This window comes from Pseudophryne corroboree, chromosome 8, assembly GCF_028390025.1.
Source record: "Pseudophryne corroboree isolate aPseCor3 chromosome 8, aPseCor3.hap2, whole genome shotgun sequence".
NCBI lineage: Eukaryota > Metazoa > Chordata > Amphibia > Anura > Myobatrachidae > Pseudophryne > Pseudophryne corroboree.
Genome location: NC_086451.1, coordinates 447,154,235 through 447,174,335, shown reverse-complemented (window position 1 = coordinate 447,174,335; position 20,101 = coordinate 447,154,235). Strand labels below are relative to the sequence as shown.

The 20,101-nt window shown below is 48.8% G+C and overlaps 1 protein-coding gene across 1 annotated transcript in view; it reads left to right on the top strand.

The window, feature by feature from the left end:
- The first annotated feature begins 14,723 nt into the window (after nt 1-14,723).
- LOC134949557 (zinc finger protein 235-like) overlaps nt 14,724-20,101 on the top strand; it is an 80,972-nt gene continuing 75,594 nt past the window's right edge. Inside the window, exon 1 of the mRNA XM_063938213.1 lies at nt 14,724-14,873. The gene's annotated coding sequence lies outside the window, so the exon portion shown is untranslated. The remainder of the gene's footprint in view (nt 14,874-20,101) is intronic.

Sequence of the window (20,101 nt, the reverse complement as noted above, 5' to 3'; positions counted from 1 at the left end):
ACGCCGGTGATAGCTTCCTGTTTGCCTGTGTCTGCTGCAGAGAAAGTTCCCAGTCCCGGTCTATCCGTTTGTTCCTGTTATCAGTGATCCTGTACTCGGAAGTTACCATCTATTCCTGGAGTCTGACCGAGCACCTTTAACATCTGGTGGTGTTCGTGAGTCGCGGCGCAGCCGTGTGTTTCGGCTTGTCCGCTATAACTTATTATTTTGTTTATATTGTGTTCTGGAGCTTTGCGGAGGATTCCGCTTCCACAAGATCCACTCTGGTGTCCAGCGGTGCCGGATAGGAGTGTCGGATCAGTGGATCTTTGGTTGTCCTTTTCCCTGGCGGCTAGTCCGCACATACCTTTTGATTTAGTTAAGTTAGCTTGTAACCCCTGGCTTGGTTGCTTAGTCAGAGGGCCCCTTGTTATCACCCTGTCTCGGACTTCCCCTTGTCTCCCATTAAGACCTGCGGGGGCATCGGGGTTGGGCAGACATAATCCGCCCTTCGAACGCGGCTGCCATGGGCTCAAGCAACCATAGTCTCGCAGGGGATTTCTGATAACACGGGCGAGACAACGGAGTTAGGGCGCCAGGGGTTACTAGGCTCTCCAGCTCCCACAACCTGTATATGGTTCCTGTACTCAGATCCCTGCCATAAGATCTTCTCCAGTCTGGAGTACAGGAATCGTAACAATATGTTTCCATTCTTTTTAAGTTTATACTGCCTGCATACCTTCCCTTGTAACAAACGACTTCACAGAACAAACTACCCCACTTCCCAGATGGCTATACAAAGAGCATTGTGTTACTTAGATAAACCTACCTTTGTGGGCTTTTTCTGTAACTTTCATACTGCATTCCCAAAAGGTCAGCTCTGTTGCCATATATATACACACACCGCTAAATTGTGTATCTGACCCATAAGGAACTTGTATTTAAGAACTAGACACTATGGGGATGTTATATCTATTTTACATTAGAAGCCCATGACAGCGGTTTCATCCATCAGTTGTTTATAGCGCCAAGAGCAACCATGATTAATCTCATCTTCATTAGGTGCCGGGAACTTCTCACTCAGCCCACAGTAGAGAGCTTACGGTGACCGCTGCTTTATCAGTTTATCCGTCCGGAGACGGGTTTATAGTATGGTGCATTCAGAAGGCACATAAAGATACAAGGTCGGAGGTGAAATCCAGTATCTGGAAGTGCTTCAGGTACAAGACTAACATTCGGTCAAGATGTAATAATGTTTTGTTGAACCGTTGCCTGTTGACATTTTGACAATGTCCGCATCATAACCTGTGATTGTTGACCTTTTGACTACATCCCCTTTTTTAGAAGTGTTGATAAATATTCCCCCTAGTGAGGTGTAATCCACATATTGTAAGTCAGAATCCACCTGGCAGATTTCTCAGCAGTCCTAATATAAATTCCCCTAAGTTTCCTAGCACAAATTTCCCAGTTCTGATTATGAAATACTTTCACAGCAACAATTTCCTTTCAGGAAGCTCACCCAGTTTTAAAACACAAACTCATTAGAATACACCAGCTGTCTCTTGGAGACAGCCCTATATACAATACTCTTATCGCCCTCTACTGGACAGTATCAGTCACTTTATCCCACATTGAGAAAGTAATAGAATTTATAACTAATACCCATTGGGCTTCTGTTGCTATTTGACCTCTTGCCAGTGATTTATATAAGGGATATTCACGACTCTTGAGTACAATCATCAGGTTACATTCATATTATAATACTAACAGTTAAAAAAAAAAAAAAATCCATAAATAAAACTTATTGGGCAGATTAAGGTTATTTGAACAAATGTGTAAACTGGAAAAATAAGAATTTACTTACCGATAATTCTATTTCTCGTAGTCCGTAGTGGATGCTGGGACTTCCGTCAGGACCATGGGGAATAGCGGCTCCGCAGGAGACAGGGCACAAAGTAAAAGCTTCTAGACTACGTGGTGTGCACTGGCTCCTCCCCCCATGACCCTCCTCCAAGCCTCAGTTAGGATACTGTGCCCGGACGAGCGTACACAATAAGGAAGGATTCATGAATCCCGGGTAAGACTCATACCAGCCACACCAATCACACTGTACAACTTGTGATCTGAACCCAGTTAACAGTATGACAACGAAGGAGCCTTTCAAAAGATGGCTCACAACCAACAATAACCCGATTTTTGTAACAATAACTATGTACAAGTATTGCAGACAATCCGCACTTGGGATGGGCGCCCAGCATCCACTACGGACTACGAGAAATAGAATTATCGGTAAGTAAATTCTTATTTTCTCTGACGTCCTAGTGGATGCTGGGACTTCCGTCAGGACCATGGGGATTATACCAAAGCTCCCAAACGGGCGGGAGAGTGCGGACGACTCTGCAACACCGAATGAGAGAACTCCAGGTCCTCCTCAGCCAGGGTATCAAATTTGTAAAATTTTGCAAACGTATTTGCCCCTGACCAAGTAGCTGCTCGGCAAAGTTGTAACGCCGAGACCCCTCGGGCAGCCGCCCAAGATGAGCCCACCTTCCTTGTGGAATGGGCTTTTACAGATTTTGGCTGTGGCAGTCCTGCCACAGAATGTGCAAGCTGAATTGTATTACAAATCCAACGAGCAATCGTCTGCTTAGAAGCAGGGGCACCCAGCTTGTTGGGTGCATAGAGGATAAACAGTGAGTCAGATTTTCTGACTCCAGCCGTCCTGGAAACATATATTTTCAGGGCCCTGACTACGTCGAGTAACTTGGAGTCCTCCAAGTCCCTAGTAGCCGCAGGTACCACAATAGGTTGGTTCATGTGAAAACCTGAAACCACCTTAGGCAGAAAATGAGGACGAGTCCTCAATTCTGCCCTGTCTGAATGAAAAATTAGGTAAGGGCTTTTATATGATAAAGCCGCCAATTCTGAGACACGCCTGGCCGAAGCCAGGGCTAATAGCATTACCACTTTCCATGTGAGATACTTCAAGTCCACAGAGGTGAGTGGTTCAAACCAGTGTGATTTAAGGAAACCTAAAACCACATTGAGATCCCAAGGTGCCACAGGTGGCACAAAAGGAGGCTGGATATGCAGTACTCCCTTGACAAACGTCTGAACTTCAGGCACTGAAGCCAGTTCTTTCTGGAAGAAAATCGACAAGGCCGAAATTTGAACCTTAATGGATCCTAACTTTAGGCCCATAGACAGTCCTGCTTGCAGGAAATGTAAGAAACGACCCAGTTGAAATTCCTCTGTGGGAGCCTTCTTGGTCTCACACCACGCAACATATTTTCTCCAATTGCGGTGATAATGTTTTGCAGTGACATCCTTCCTGGCCTTGATCAGTGTAGGGATGACTTCTTCTGGAATGCCTTTTTCCATCAGGATCCGGCGTTCAACCGCCATGCCGTCAAACGCAGCCGCGGTAAGTCTTGGAACAGACAAGGTCCCTGCTGGAGCAGGTCCTTTCTTAGAGGTAGAGGCCACGGGTCCTCCGTGAGCATCTCTTGCAGTTCCGGGTACCAAGTTCTTCTTGGCCAATCCGGAACCACGAGTATAGTTCTTACTCCTCTCCTTCTTATGATTCTCAGTACCTTTGGAATGAGAGGCAGAGGAGGGAACACATACACCGACTGGTACACCCACGGTGTTACCAGAGCGTCCACCGCTATTGCTTGAGGGTCCCTTGACCTGGCGCAATATCTGTCCAGTTTTTTGTTGAGACGGGACGCCATCATGTCCACCTTTGGTTTTTCCCAATGGTTTACAATCATCTGGAAGACTTCTGGATGAAGTCCCCACTCCCCCGGATGGAGGTCGTGTCTGCTGAGGAAGTCTGCTTCCCAGTTGTCCACTCCCGGAATGAACACTGCTGACAGTGCTATCACATGATTTTCCGCCCAGCGGAGAATCCTTGCAGCTTCTGCCATTGCCCTCCGGCTTCTTGTGCCGCCCTGTCTGTTTACGTGGGCGACTGCCGTGATGTTGTCCGATTGGATCAGCACCGGCTGACCTTGAAGCAGAGGTCTTGCTTGGCTTAGGGCATTGTAAATTGCCCTTAGCTCCAGTATATTTATGTGGAGAGAAGTCTCTAGACTTGACCACGTTCCCTGGAAATTTCTTCCTTGTGTGACTGCTCCCCAGGCCCTCAGGCTGGCATCCGTGGTCACCAGGATCCAATCCTGAATGCCGAATCTGCGGCCCTCTAGTAGATGAGCCCTCTGCAGCCACCACAGAAGAGATACCCTTGTCCTTGGATACAGGGTTATTCGCTGATGCATCTGAAGATGCGATCCGGACCATTTGTCCAGCAGATCCCACTGAAACGTTCTTGCATGGAATCTTCCGAATGGAATCGCTTCGTAAGAAGCCACCATTTTTCCCAGAACCCTCGTGCATTGATGCACTGACACTTGTCCTGGTTTCAGGAGGTTCCTGACTAGATCGGATAACTCCTCGGCCTTCTCCTCCGGGAGAAACACCTTTTTCTGGACTGTGTCCAGAATCTCGGCCGGGCACAAAATCTTAACTGAGGCTTGGAGGAGGGTCATGGGGGGAGGAGCCAGTGCACACCAGGTAGTCTAGAAGCTTTTACTTTGTGCCCTGTCTCCTGCGGAGCCGCTATTCCCCATGGTCCTGACGGAAGTCCCAGCATCCACTAGGACGTCAGAGAAATGAAAGTAATGAGAAGGACTGTTGCAGTGAGAAATATGGGAGACTTACTGTACGTTGCTTATAAAGTCACCATTCCTAGTGCACTTTGCTAAGATGTATTAAGCCTGGAGAAGGGATAAAGCAGTGATAAGTGCAAGCCATACTTTCCGACTTTTAATATCTCCTCTCCGAGAGAAGCCCGGAGAGGAGACACTGCAGGAGACTTCGGGGGGCTGGGCCGGGCTATTGCATCATTAAGCCACGCCTCCACATTGGGAAACACCACGATTCGCGGGTCCGTGGGAAATGGGCGGGGCAAAAATGATGCGATTTGCGTCATTTTATCCCCTTCCCCACTCGCGTATATGGGAATTTATCTCTTCACCCTCCCGCATCACTAGGGTGCGAGCAGGATGCGGGAGACCTGCCTACTCTTCCGGGGGTGCAGGGGGCTACACCCAAAAACAGGAGCCTCCTGCAGCTTCCGGGAGAGTAGGCAAGTATGGTGCAAGGTCATACCTCCCAACTGTCCCGATTTTCGTGGGACAGTCCCGTTTTTTGGGACTGTCCCGCTGTCCCACCCGCAGGCTGCAGTGTCCCGAGGTGTGGGGGGGGGGGGGGGGGTAGTTGGGAGGCTTCTGGCACTCTGCTCTGCCTAGCAGCAGTGCTGCAGTAGTGAATAGACGCTGTGCGCATGCGCACAGCGGCTATTCACGGAAGACAGAGGGGCTGGGGGCTTGTCCAGCAGCTCACAGAGCACTGGCCATGCCCCCTAAGTGATGAATTCGTGAGGCTTGGCTTGCGGACGCATAATCCCTGCTAAGCCAGGACCCTTTTCTCGAGATCACGCCCCCTTTCTGGCGCAGAGTCCCTACTTCACCTTCCTCGATGTTTGGAGGTATTCAAGGTGATAATGCACCAGCCAATAAGCTCCAATATGTAAATGTACAGTTAGGAGCTGATTGGCTGGTGCCTTTATCACCTTGCACTTATCACTGGTTTATCACTTCTCCAGGCTTAATATATCTGTTTGACTAAAACTAAAGCTTTTTTCTATTTCAAAAGACAATAGTGCAGCTCTGGTTGCCATTTATATAAGGGACTGTTGTGAAAGGTCATTTAAAGCTTAATACCATGAGCTAATTATCCAGTCCTTCCACTAACAGATGCATTTTTTTATTACTTGTTTGTAATCGGGTGCAAAAAAATTCTGAATAAGCTAAAATAAAAATTAAAAATAGGCACCAATAATAAGGTATTAATCAGGTGTAAAAGTAAGAATACAGGGTGAGTCTTCCATATCCACAATGCTTGGCACCAGAAGTATTTTGGAATTGGGATATTTCTGTATTTTGGAATATTTTCATACCCCCACATCTTGAGGATAGAACCCATTCTAAACACGGAATGCATTTATCTTCCATATACAACTCAAACACACAGCCTGAAGGTTAGTGTATCATCAGAGAGCCTGGGTGTCACCATCTCACCAGAGAGCCTGGGTGTCACCATCTCACCAGAGAGCCTGGGTGTCACCATCTCACCAGAGAGCCTGGGTGTCACCATCTCATCAGAGAGCCTGGGTGTCACCATCTCATCAGAGAGCCTGAGTGTCAGCCTGGGTGTCACCATCTCATCAGAGAGCCTGGGTGTCACCATCTCATCAGAGAGCCTGGGTGTCACCATCTCATCAGAGAGCCTGAGTGTCAGCCTGGGTGTCACCATCTCATCAGAGAGCCTGAGTGTCACCATCTCATCAGAGAGCCTGGGTGTCATCATCTCATCAGAGAACCTGGGTGTCACTATCTCATCAGAGAGCCTGGGTGTCACCATCTCATCAGAGAGCCTGGGTGTCACCATCTCATCAGAGAGCCTGGGTGTCACCATCTCATCAGAGAGCCTGGGTGTCACCATCTCATCAGAGAGCCTGAGTGTCAGCCTGGGTGTCACCATCTCATCAGAGAGCCTGAGTGTCACCATCTCATCAGAGAGCCTGAGTGTCAGCCTGGGTGTCACCATCTCATCAGAGAGCCTGAGTGTCACCATCTCATCAGAGAGCCTGGGTGTCATCATCTCATCAGAGAACCTGGGTGTCACCATCTCATCAGAGAGCCTGGGTGTCACCATCTCATCAGAGAGCCTGGGTGTCACCATCTCATCAGAGAGCCTGGGTGTCACCATCTCATCAGAGAGCCTGGGTGTCACCATCTCATCAGAGAGCCTGGGTGTCACCATCTCATCAGAGAGCCTGGGTGTCACCATCTCATCAGAGAGCCTGGGTGTCACCATCTCATCAGAGAGTCTGGGTGTCACCATCTCATCAGAGAGCCTGGGTGTCACCATCTCATCAGAGAGTCTGGGTGTCACCATCTCATCAGAGAGCCTGAGTGTCAGCCTGGGTGTCAGCATCTCATCAGAGAGCCTGAGTGTCACCATCTCATCAGAGAGCCTGAGTGTCAGCCTGGGTGTCACCATCTCATCAGAGAGCCTGAGTGTCACCATCTCATAAGAGAGCCTGGGTGTCATCATCTCATCAGAGAACCTGGGTGTCACTATCTCATCAGAGAGCCTGGGTGTCACCATCTCATCAGAGAGCCTGGGTGTCACCATCTCATCAGAGAGCCTGGGTGTCACCATCTCATCAGAGAGCCTGGGTGTCACCATCTCATCAGAGAGCCTGGGTGTCACCATCTCATCAGAGAGCCTGGGTGTCACCATCTCATCAGAGAGCCTGGGTGTCACCATCTCATCAGAGAGTCTGGGTGTCACCATCTCATCAGAGAGCCTGGGTGTCACCATCTCATCAGAGAGTCTGGGTGTCACCATCTCATCAGAGAGCCTGAGTGTCAGCCTGGGTGTCAGCATCTCATCAGAGAGCCTGAGTGTCACCATCTCATCAGAGAGCCTGGGTGTCACCATCTCATCAGAGAACATGGGTGTCACTATCTCATCAGAGAGCCTGAGTGTCACCATCTCATCAGAGGGCCTGGGTGTCATCATCTCATCAGAGAACCTGGGTGTCACTATTTCATCAGAGAGCCTGAGTGTCACCATCTCATCAGAGAGCCTGGGTGTCACCATCTCATCAGAGAACCTGGGTGTCATCAGACAGCCACACTCCAAAAATTTGGATTTTTGAATATTTTGGGATTTAAATTTTCGGGTATTGGAAAGTCAACCTGTACCTAACAAGGGGTATTTGTTTCTGTATCAAGGAATATAAGGACTACACTTATCTGTTACTAGAGCTATGTTTTGTGGATGGATTTTATTAAAATTATAGATGTTACAGTAATACCAAGGGAACTTCCCCGGGCGGGATCCAGTGTTTAGATCGACCACACTTATAGGCCCTACACACTGGCCGATTTTTTGAAAGATATGAACGAGAACTCGTTCATATCTTTCAGTGTGGAGGCTCCAGCGATGAACGATGCGCGGCCCCGCGCTCGTTCATCGCTGGTCTCCCGTCGGCTGTGTATGCAGGCCAATATGGACGATCTCGTCCATATTTGCCTGCACTTCAATGCAGCCGCGTGACGGGGGGAGTGAAGAAACTTAACTCCCCCCGTCACTGCCCCCCCCCCCCCCCCCCGCGCCGCCGGGTCGCTCGTCGGCCGTATCCGCCTCCGGGCAGCTCGGCGGCGGATCGGCTAGTGTGTAGGGCCCCTTAGGTCGACACTGTCTAGGTCGATAGTAAGTAGGTCGACATGGTTTCTAGGTCGACAGGGACTCTAGGTCGACATGACAAAAGGTCGACATGAGTTTTTTTTTTTTCATACTTTTCGATCCACTTGGACTACAATTGGGAACGGTAACCTGTGCCGAGCGCAGCGGTAGCGGAGTGAGGCACCTTGCCCGAAGCATGGTGAGCGAAGAGAGACATGCGAGGGGACACGGTGCCCCCGTACAGTGACCAGGGGTTCCTGGTCACTGTACGCAGAAAACGACACAAAAAAATAGGGTTTTAATTACCTACCGGTAAATCCTTTTCTCGTAGTCTGTAGAGGATGCTGGGGTCCACATTAGTACCATGGGGTATAGACGGGTCCACTAGGAGCCACTGGCACTTCAAGAGTTTAATAGTGTGGGCTGGCTCCTCCCTTTATGCCCCTCCAACCAGACTCAGTCTAGAAACTGTGCCCGAGGAGACGGACAACTTCGAGAGAAGGATATTTCACAGATAGTGGCAAGATTCATACCAGCTCACACAAACAAAGCAAACCAAGTTAACTAGCTGAAAGCTCAGCAACAGCTGAAACATTACTGAACCCAGTAAAAAAACAAAAACGCAGTACTTAACTAAGAACAAAGCAGTACTGAACCAAGTAACCACTGCAGGATAATGAAGCACTGGGCGGGTGCCCAGCATCCTCTACGGACTACGAGAAAAGGATTTACCGGTAGGTAATTAAAATCCTATTTTCTCTTACGTCTTAGAGGATGCTGGGGTCCACATTAGTACTGTGGGGATGTACCAAAGCTCCCAGAACGGGAAGGAGAGTGCGAAGGCTCCTGCAGAACTGCTTGACCAAATTTTAGGTCCTCAGAGGCCAAATTATCAAACGTGTAGAACTTAGCACACGTGTTCGACCCTGACCAAGTAGCTACGTGGCAAAGATGCAAAGCCGAGACACCCTGGGCAGCCGCCCAGGAAGAACCCACCTTACGAGTAGAGTGGGCCTCAACAGATTTTGGACATGGCAATCGAGCCGTAGAATATGCATGCTGGATAGTGAACCTGATCCAGCGAGAAATAGTCTGCTTAGAAGCAGGACACACAATTTTCTTGGGATCACAATGGACAAACAGAGAGTCTGATTTTCTGTGACAAGCAGTCCTCTTCACATAGATCTTCAAAGCCCTCAAAATATCCAAGGACTTTGATGCAATTGAGGAGTCAGTAGCCACTGGCACCACAATAGGTTGGTTGATATGAAAAGCCGACACAACCTTAGGAAAGAACTGCTTGCTATCGCGTCCTGAGCTTAGTTCTATCTTCATGGAAGATTAAATAGGAGCTTTTACAGGACAATGCCCCCAATTCCGACACACGTCGCGCAGAAGCCAAGGCCAACAATGTGACAGCCGTCCACGTGAGAAACTTGACCTCAGCCTACTGTAAAGGCTCAAACCAATCTGATTGCAGGAAATGCAACACCACATCTAGATTCCAGGGTGCCGTAGGCGCCACATAGGGAGGCTGGATGTGCAGAGCCCCTTTTTAAAGGTCTAAACCTCAGGGAGGGAAGCCAATTGTTTCTGGAAGAAAATGGATAAAGCTGAAATCTGGACCTTTATGGATCCCAATCGCAGGCCCATATCCACACCCGCTTGCAGGAAGAGGAGAAACCGTCCAAGTTAAAACTCCACTGCAGGAAATTTCTTGGATTCACAAAAAAACACATACTTTTTCCAAATTCTATGGTAATGTTTAGACGTTACTCCCTTCCTAGCCTGTATCAAGGTAGGAATAACCTCGTTCGGAATACCCTTCCGAGCTAAGATCTGGCGTTCAACCTGCATGCCGTCAAACGTAGCCATGGTAAGTCTTGATAAGCGAACGGCCCCTGTTGTAGAAGATCCTCTCGAAGAGGAAGAGGCCTCGGATCTTCCAGCAGTAAATCCAGCAGATCCGCATACCAAGCCCTTCTTGGCCAGTCCGGAGCAATGAGGATCGCCTGAACTCTTGTTCTTTTTACAAGCTTTAGAATTCTTGGAATAAGTGGAAGTGGAGGGAACACATACACTGACCTGAAAACCTACGGTGTTACAAGGGCATCCACTGCCACTGCTTGTGGGTCTCTCGACCTGGAACAGTACCTCCGAAGCTTGTTGAGGCGGGAGGACATCATGTCTATTTGAGGTACACCCCAAAGACTTGTCACTTCTGAGAACATCTCCGGGTGTAGTCCCCACTCTCCTGGATGGAGATCATGCCTGCTGAGGAAGTCCGCTTCCCAGTTGTCCACGCCCGGAATGAAGATTGCCGACAGCGCCACTGTGTGCCTTTCCGCCCAGAGAAGGATTCTTGTCACCTCTGACATCGCAGCCCTGCTCTTCGTTCCGCCCTGTCGGTTTATGTAGGCCACCGTCGTTACATTGTCCGACTGCACCTGAATGGCCTGATCCCGCAGAAGGTGTGCTGCTTGTAGAAGACCGTTGTACACGGCTCTTAGTTCCAGGATGTTTATTGGAAGAAGTGATTCCTGACTTGACCACCTTCCTTGGAAGGTTTCCCCTTTGGTGACTGTGCCGCAACCTCTGAAACTTGCATCCGTGGTTAGAAGGATCCAGTTCTGTACCCCGAACCTGCAGCCCTCCAGAATATGAGGCAGTTGCAGCCACTAGAGGAGTGAAATCCTTGCTTTCGGCGACAGACATATCCTCTGTTGCATGTGTAGGTGAGATCCCGACCACCTGGCTAGGAGAGCCAGTTGGAATGACCGAGCATAAAATCTTCCGTACTGTAGAGCCTCATACGAGGCAACCATCTTCCCCAGAAGGCGAATGCACTAATGAACAGATACCTGGGCAGGCTTCAAGACATTCCGGACCATTAACTGTATCACCAATGCTTTCTACACTGATAGAAACACCCTCTGCGCCTCCGTGTCGAGGATCATTCCCAGGAAATATAATCTCCTTGTCGGCTCCAAATGTGACTTTGGAAGGTTCAGGATCCAACCGTGTTCCCTGAGCAGAAGAGTCATGAGAGCACGGGACAGTAACAACTTCTCCCTGGACGATGCCTTTATCAGCAGATCGTCCAGATATGGAATTATGTTCACTCCCTGTCTGCGGAGGAGAACCATCATCTCTGCCATCACCTTCGTGAAGACTCTCGGTGCCGTGGAAAGATCGAATGGCAGTGCCTGGAACTGATAGTGACTGTCTAACAGTGCAAACCTGAGATAAGCCTGATGCGGTGGCCAAATGGGAATGTGGAGGTATGCATCCTTGATATCTAGGGACACCAAAAACTCCCCCTCCTCCAGACCTGAGATCACCGCCCTCAGAGACTCCATTTTGAATTTAAACTCCCTTAGATAAGGGTTTAATGATTTCAAGTTCAAAATTGGCCTGACCGAACCATCTGGTTTCGGTACTATGAAAAGGTTTGAATAGTAACCCGTTTTGCAGATGAGGTGGAACTGGAACAATGACCTCTGACTTCTCCAATTTTTGGATGGCTTCCTGTAGGATAGTACTGTCTGTCAGTAAAGCTGGCAAGCCCGATTTGAAGAATCGGTGAGGTGGGAGATCTTGAAACTCCAGTCTGTACCCCTGGGACACAATATCCTGCACCCAGGGATCCAGGCCAGACGACACCCAGACGTGGCTGAACCATCTGAGTCTCGCCCCCACCAGCCCGTCCTCCAGGCTGTGCGGTCCACCACCATGCTGAAGATTTGGAAGTACCAGTAGCAGGTTTCTGGTCCTGGGAACCTGCAGGTGTAGGTTTTTTGGATTTTGCTTGATCTCCTCTAAAGAAGGTGGTAGGAGGCTTGGACTTCTTTGACTTAACGGTCTGAAAGGACTGCGATGCAGATGAAGAAAAGGGTTTCTTCGTAGAAGGCAGAGCTGAGGGAAGAAAAGGTGACTTACCCACGGTTGTCGTGAAAATCCATGCATCCAACGCTTCCCCAAATAGAGCCTGACCTGTGTAGGGTATGTTCTCCACACTTCTCCTGGATTCCGCATCGGCAGACCATTGGCGTAGCCAGAGTCCCCTGCGAGCTGAGACAGACATGGAAGATATCCTTGCATTCAGCGTACCCAGATCCTTCATGGATTCCACCATGAACCCCACAGAATCCTGTATGTTGCGTAAAAACAGTTCAATGTCACTTCTATTCATTGTATCTAAGCCCTGTAGTACCATACCTCACCACTTTACTATGGCTTTAGAGATCCAAGCACAGACAACAGTAGGCCTTAACGCAACCACTGAAGCAGGGTATTTGGATTTGAGAGTAGTGTCAATCTTACGATCAGCCGCTTCTTTTAACGTGGTATGACCCGAGACAGGTAAAACCACCTTTTTTGACAGTCTGGAGACAGATGCGTCAACTATGGGTGGGGTCTCCCAACCTTTCCTATCCTCTTCAGGGAAAGGAAAAGCAACCAGAACCCTATTGGGGATCTGGAATTTCTTCTCCGGGTTTTCCCAGGATTTAACAAAGAGAGCGTTTAATTCTTTTGACGCAGGGAAGGTTAGTGAGGCTTATTGTCTGTGAAGTAAGCCTCCTCAACCTGCTAAGGTGGTGTGTCATTAATGTTTAACACATCTCTAATGGCCTCAATCATCAGCTGCACCCCCTTTGCAAGGGATGCCGCCCCCCTCAGCACATCCCCATCACCGTCTGCCGTGTCAGAGTCGGTATCCGTGTCATCTTGCATAATCTGTGCAAGTGCACGTTTATGTGGATATACGCTAGGGGATTTAGAAGGAATAGGAGCGGAACCTGACCAAACTGCCATAGACTTCTTTAAAACCTGAGTTTCAGTCTCAGTATGGGCTACCCTAGTAGAGATCTGAGAGATCATTCACTTAATAGAAGTGAGCCATTCTGGCTCAGTAACAGGAATCTGAGACAATACATTACATTCCTGGGTACATGGAATTGATTCCTCTGGAGAGGAAATGTCCTCTGCAGCATAAGACACCGAATCCCTAAACATGGCTGTTTGAGAAAACATACACCCAACACACAGGAAAATGTCAGACACAGTTTCCCCCCAAGTATGCCACAGAGAAACAGAGCTTGGAGCCAACACACACACAGCGCTTCCCTATGTAGATATAATACCACTAAGTGGCACTGACTGTGTACCTTAATAGACTACACAGTAATTAAACAGCTCCCCCCCTCCCCTTCTACAACCCCCTGGTACCACACAGGATAGCTGGAGGTGCGTGGAGGGACAGCACTCCCTGTCAGCGTCTCTGTAGTTGGATCTGCAGGCAGGAAAATGGCGCAGAACGTTGCTGGGTCTGCTCTGAGAAGCTTCGCCCCCCCGAACATGGCGCTGCCTCCCGCCCTTCACATCTTTATACTGGCCTGAGGAATGATGCTGGCAGCGTTACCGAGGTCCCTGACAGCCTTGGTGACCAGTTTAGGGTATAGGCGCTGGTTCAGGGTGCCCCTCATAGCGCCGCACAGTGTACCGCTGAGCCTCCGGAGCGCAGTCAGTACTGCGCTCCTACTATGTTGCCGCCATCTTCACACCGGCTCCCCCTGTCCCGTCGGTGACTCACTCGCCACCGGAATCTTCTGGCTCTGTTAGGGGGCGGCAGCATGCTGCGGGAGTGAGTGGTCACCTCGGGCGGCTAACGATCATCACCCTCAGGAGCTCAGTGTCCTGTCAGCGGAGATAGTGGCCATTAACCTCTCAGGGTTGGACACTACTCTCCCCTAAGTCCCACGAAGCAGGGAGGCTGTTGCCAGCAACCTCCCTGTGCCTAAAATAATCTTACAAAAAAATAAAACTAAAGAAGCTCTAGGAGCTACCCTAGCGGTGACCGGCTCCTCCAGGCACATTTTCTAGACTGAGTATGGTAGGAGGGGCATAGAGCGAGGAGCCAGCCCATACTATTAAACTGTTAAAGTGTCCATGGCTCCCAAGGGACCTGTCTATAACCCATGGTACTAAATGGTACCCCAGCATCCTCTAGGACGTAAAATAAATATTTATATATATATATATATATATATATATACACACACACATATTTTGGAGGGTGAGTGGACCCCTCATTGTACAATTCTGTGTTTCTCCCTACACTATGATGCCATTGGGGGTATGTACTAAACAGGACATGTGGAGCTAAATGCACACTGCATCCTCACCCCCTGCTGTGAGCTACACTACACTGGGGCCTGTGTATGATCAGTCACAGGCAGCTGCTCTGCTCCATGCTGTATATACAGTATACGGCAGCTGCTGCTGTGGGAACAGTGTGTGACTGGGATTAATAGAGCATAGAGACATGCGCGCTCCAGCTGCGGCAGCAGTCCTACGCACTGATTGGCTGAGGCGGTCACCTGGCCACGCCGCTCGCTGGTTCTTCTGGGAGTCGCAGTCCCGACTCCCTCCTGCGACTGCGCTCTCCGGGTCCACCGGCACTACCGCTCCCAGAGAGCGCAGCGGCGGAGAGTGACGTCACGCAGCCGCCGACCAACTGCGGCTCTCTTCGGTCACGTGACGCCCTTATCAGTGGCAGCCGCAGAATAAAGGTAATGTGGCCTCTGCTCTGGTATATGTAACGATGTGTGTGTCTGTATGTGTGTGATGTGCATCCTCCCTCCTTCCCTCATACTGATCCCTGCCTCATAGTGATGGTGTGTCTGCCGGGCCATGGCTGCTCCTGCCCGGGGGATCTGCATGCTGCTGCTGCTGCAAACAATGCAAGAGCCACAGCCAGGAGCAGCCAACTCCGGCTGAGAGACTCTATTGTACGTGAGGTGGGGATGCTGCTACTGCCCACTGTGCATACCCTGCAGCTATCCATCCATCTAGATTGTGTGCAGCTGCGGAGTAGAATTCACTGTTGGTGGCTTTCCTGCTGCTGTGGAACTACAAGTCTCAGAAGTGCCTTTTCTCAGTCAGCCACTAGGGGACACTGGAACATGCTGACACTGGGGTATAGACCGGTGGCTATAGGAGGGTAGACAATGGTAGTCAGAAATAAAGATGCCTGTTACTTATTTTTTTTAATTTACTAAATTATGTTTATTAATTCTCCGGACCTGTCTACGAATGAGAAATTACACCAAAAGCAATGTTTCGGTAACTAGGCACCCCCACACACAAAACACTCATAACATACTGTCTTTCTGGGCATGCTGAGACTTGTAGTTCTGCAACAGCTGGTCAGCCACAGAGGGTTTTTTTTTATTTTTTATCTGTGTTCTTGGAATAGTTACATTATTTACAAAAAACAAAGACTCTTGAATAGCAAGTTCCCAGCTATGGCCAAGCTCGGACTGGTATAACCGCTCCGGGCTGCTACACGACCAGTCTCTCAGCTGTAACCCTGATTGTGCATAGTGCAGGGTGTGGGGACTTCCAGTAACAGCCACAAATATCGATGGGTTTAAGAATTTATGTATAAACCTTTGTCTCAAGGCAGCGTATTGTGTTACACTTTAAAATTGTAATAAAACCAGATTGGGTGATCCCACAGATACAGCGGGAGGAAGAGGCTGCAGTTATATTGTCCCGTGTTTAGAGACGGTAATCCCACATATCATTTATTTCTGCTCTTATGAATACTTTTTTTTTGCCTCATACCTCCTGCAGGATCATTATATGGTTAGGAGAAAGATGCTTCCCCATGGATTTCAGCCTCATTCATCCATTTAGGCCAGTGACTTTGGGAAGCAGTTTTTTGTATGAGGATCTATTCCTTTCAGGCTGCTTCTGACTGCCAGGCAGCACGCTAAGGCTGCTCCTCCACAGAACCTACTGAATCACCAATTGTAGTGGTACCAGGGGGTTTTATAGAGAGGGAGGAGCATACACACAACGGCGATATGTATATACATATGTGTGTGTGTGTGTGTGTGTGTATATGTGTATATATATATATATATATATATATATATATATATATATATATATATATATATATATAGCTCAAAAAAATAAAGGGAACACTTAAACAACACAATGTAACTCCAAGTCAATCACACTTCTGTGAAATAAAACTGTCCACTTAGGAAGCAACACTGATTGACAATCAATTTCACATGCTGTTGTGCAAATAGAATAGACAACAGGTGGGAATTATAGGCAATTAGCAAGACACCCCAATAAAGGAGTTGTTCTGCAGGTGGTGACCACAGACCACTTCTCAGCTCCTATGCTTTATGGCTGATGTTTTGGTCACTTGAAAGCTGGCGGTGCTTTCACTCTAGTGGTAGCATGAGACGGAGTCTACAACCCACACAAGTGGCTCAGGTAGTGCAGCTCATCCAGGATGGCACATCAATGCCAGCTGTGGCAAGAAAGTTTGCTGTGTCTGTCAGCGTAGTGTCCAGAGCATGGAGGCGCTACCAGGAGACAGGCCAGTACATCAGGAGATGTGGAGGAGGCCGTAGGAGGGCAACAACCCAGCAGCAGGACCGCTACCTCCGCCTTTGTGCAAGGAGGAACAGGAGGAGCACTGCCAGAGCCCTGCAAAATGACCTCCAGCAAGCCACAAATGTGCATGTGTCTACTCAAACGATCAGAAACAGACTCCATGAGTGTGGTATGAGGGCCCGACGCCCACAGGTGGGGGTTGTGCTTACAACCCAACACCGTGCAGGACGTTTGGCATTTGCCAGAGAACACCAAGATTGGCAAATTTGCCACTGGCGCCCCGTGCTCTTCACAGATGAAAGCAGGTTCTCACTGAGCACATGTGACAGACGTGACAGAGTCTGGAGACACCAAGGAGAATGATCTGCTGCCTGCAACATCCTCCAGCATGAACTGTTTGGCAGTGGGTCAGTAATGGTGTGGGGTGGCATTTCTTTGGGGGGGCCGCACAGCCCTCCATGTGCTCGCGAGAGGTAGCCTGATTGCCATTAGGTACCGAGATGAGATCCTCAGACCCCTTTTGAGACCATATGCTGGTGCGGTTGGCCCTGGGTTCCTCCTAATGCAAGACAATGCTAGACCTCATGTGGCTGGAGTGTGTCAGCAGTTCCTGCAAGACGAAGGCATTGATGCTATGGACTGGCCCGCCAATTCCCCAGACCTGAATCCAGTTAAGCACATCTGGGACATCATGTCTCGTTCCATCCACCACAGACTGTCCAGGAGTTGGCGGATGCTTTAGTCCAGGTCTGGGAGGAGATCCCTTAGGAGACCATCTGCCACCTCATCAGGAGCATGCCCAGGTGTTGTAGGGAGGTCATACAGGCACGTGGAGGCCACACCAGGGCCGAAACTAGGATTTTCATCACCCGGGGCAAGGCAATAGTTTGCAACCCCCCCCCCCCCCCCATCCCCCTAGAAAAAAGAAAAACAACAACAATAGTAAAACAAACTCTGTCAGACTAAAATATCAGATTACCAGGAAATTTGAAAAAAATGAGATACTATTGGACAATATTCCCCTATGTGCATCATGTGCCCTACAGTATGCGTCACATGCCCTGCCAGTGTGTTCAACTACATGCTCCACTGTGTGTCCCCATACATTGCACTATAGCATAACACTTCATCACTGCACTACATTCTCCTACCCACTGCCCTACATCACTATACTACATCCCCTACACGCTGAACTACATCACTACACTACATGCCCCTATGCTCTGCACTACATACCCTATATGCTACACTACATCACTACACTGCCTTATATTCTACACCACATCAGTGCACTACATGCCCCTATATACTGCAATACATTACTACACTACATACCCTATATGGTACACTACATCCCTACACTACATCCCCCTATAAGCTACACCAAATCCCCCCATCTGAGAGGCAAAGCGGAGCTTGATACTGCTAACTGAGAGCACAGTGCGCTTCTATAGCTTGTACAGTGCACTGCACGCTAGTCACAGAACTTCGTGGCAAAGAAGAGAGTTTAAGACAGTAGCCGGCATAGAAGAGATCCCAGGTACTGGAGCTCACCTGCACAGCATTAGAGCCAGCTGTGGGCTGACAGGTGGGGTCCGAGACATTGCCAAGGGTGCTGTCTGGTGCCTCACTGGAGCAGCACAGCACTGCCAGTTAAAAAAAAAAAAAAACTTAAAAAAATAACCCTGTTACTCTGTAACTCCTTGGCGCCCCCTCAAATCTTGCACCCGGGGCGCATGCCCCCTTAGCCCCCCCTAGTTACGGCCCTGGCCACACACACTACTGAGCCTCATTTTGACTTGTTTTAAGGACATTACATAGGACATAGGAATATCATGAATGCCTAGCCATAGGTATGTCTAGTGGAACAACAATCCCCAGCAAGCTGTACTGAGTCTGCTAATTATTATATAGGAATATTATGAATGCCTAGCCATAGATATGTCTAGTGTATTAAATATTATTAGCAGATTTATTCAAGTTTTATTTGTAGTTATTTGGGGAATGTGTAATGGTTTCATCCCTACATACCATTTGTTTGTTTAAGTTTTATTGCTCCAAATGGGTGATGGGCTAGGGGGGGGTCCAATCAGTCAATGTGCTTACATACACATGTTTGGGCTTTATATTAGTGTGTAGTTTTGCTGAATTAGTGTAGCTGAATCATTGTGGGGAGAAAGATTTGAAAGGGAGAAAATTTTTAAGGGTTTCGTCTGGGACTTATACTGGACTTTAACTGGACGAAAACTGCATGGAAACTCCAAACAAAAGCAAATAAATCATCACAATCCACCAATACTTGGACTGCAGCTACAAATGTTTGTACACACATATTATTCTCCAAACCTCACTTACCCAGGAAACTATACATTCACTTTCTACAAAAACACCTGCAATACAACTTTTACTCTGACCCTGCAAATGCCTGGAAAACAAATGTTTAATTGAGAACCATATTTGATGAAGTAACACTGACTTGTGGTTTGCCAACACTGTGTAATTTTCCATCTAACATCAACAAATATTTGATTTACTGGTAATCTGTAGATATTAACATAATTTTAAATACTTGCAAATCGTATTTCTGTCTGCAAACTTCACTGCTCTCTCATACAGCCACCACTCCTCCTCCTATTCTCATTTTACTACCAGTTTACACACCCCATCCACACTATGGCCAGGCTGGCAACCCCCATTGCTCATTGTCTTTCTAATCCTTTATTCTGTTCCCTGTTACCACCTCTATCCCTCTCTCCCAATCTCCTACATCTCATCCTCTCTCCTCTCCTCTGTCTGCCTCCCTACCCCTCTTCTGTTTCCCCATTGCAATTCACTTCTGCCCCTTCGCACCATTTATACCCCACCACTCAACCCTGCTCTCTCCCTCCTCTGCCTTTCTCCTCACCTCTCCTCCACCAGTATAAAACTGCACTCCCTTCCTGTCTCACTCATGCAGTCTCCCTTCCTAGCCAAGGCCCCAGCACCATCATCACAATGGGTTCACTACGGATTGCCGGCGGTCGGGCTCCCGGCGACCAGCATACCGGCGCCGGGAGCCCGACCGCCGCCTTACCGACAGTGTGGCAAGCGCAAATGACCGCTTTGCAGGCTCGCTGCGCTCGCCACGCTACGGGCATGGTGGTGCGCTACGCGTGCCACACTATTTTATTCTCCCTCCAGGGGGGGCCGTGGACCCCCACTAGGGAGAATAAGTGTCGGTATGCCGGCTGTCGGAATCCCGGCGCCGGTATACTGTGCGCCGGGATCCCGACAGCCGGCATACTGAAGACCATCCATCACACCCTCTTTATCCTTTCCTTCCAAATTACTCCTACCTCAACGCTACAGCAATCCTGATAATCTCATTCACATCTTTCCC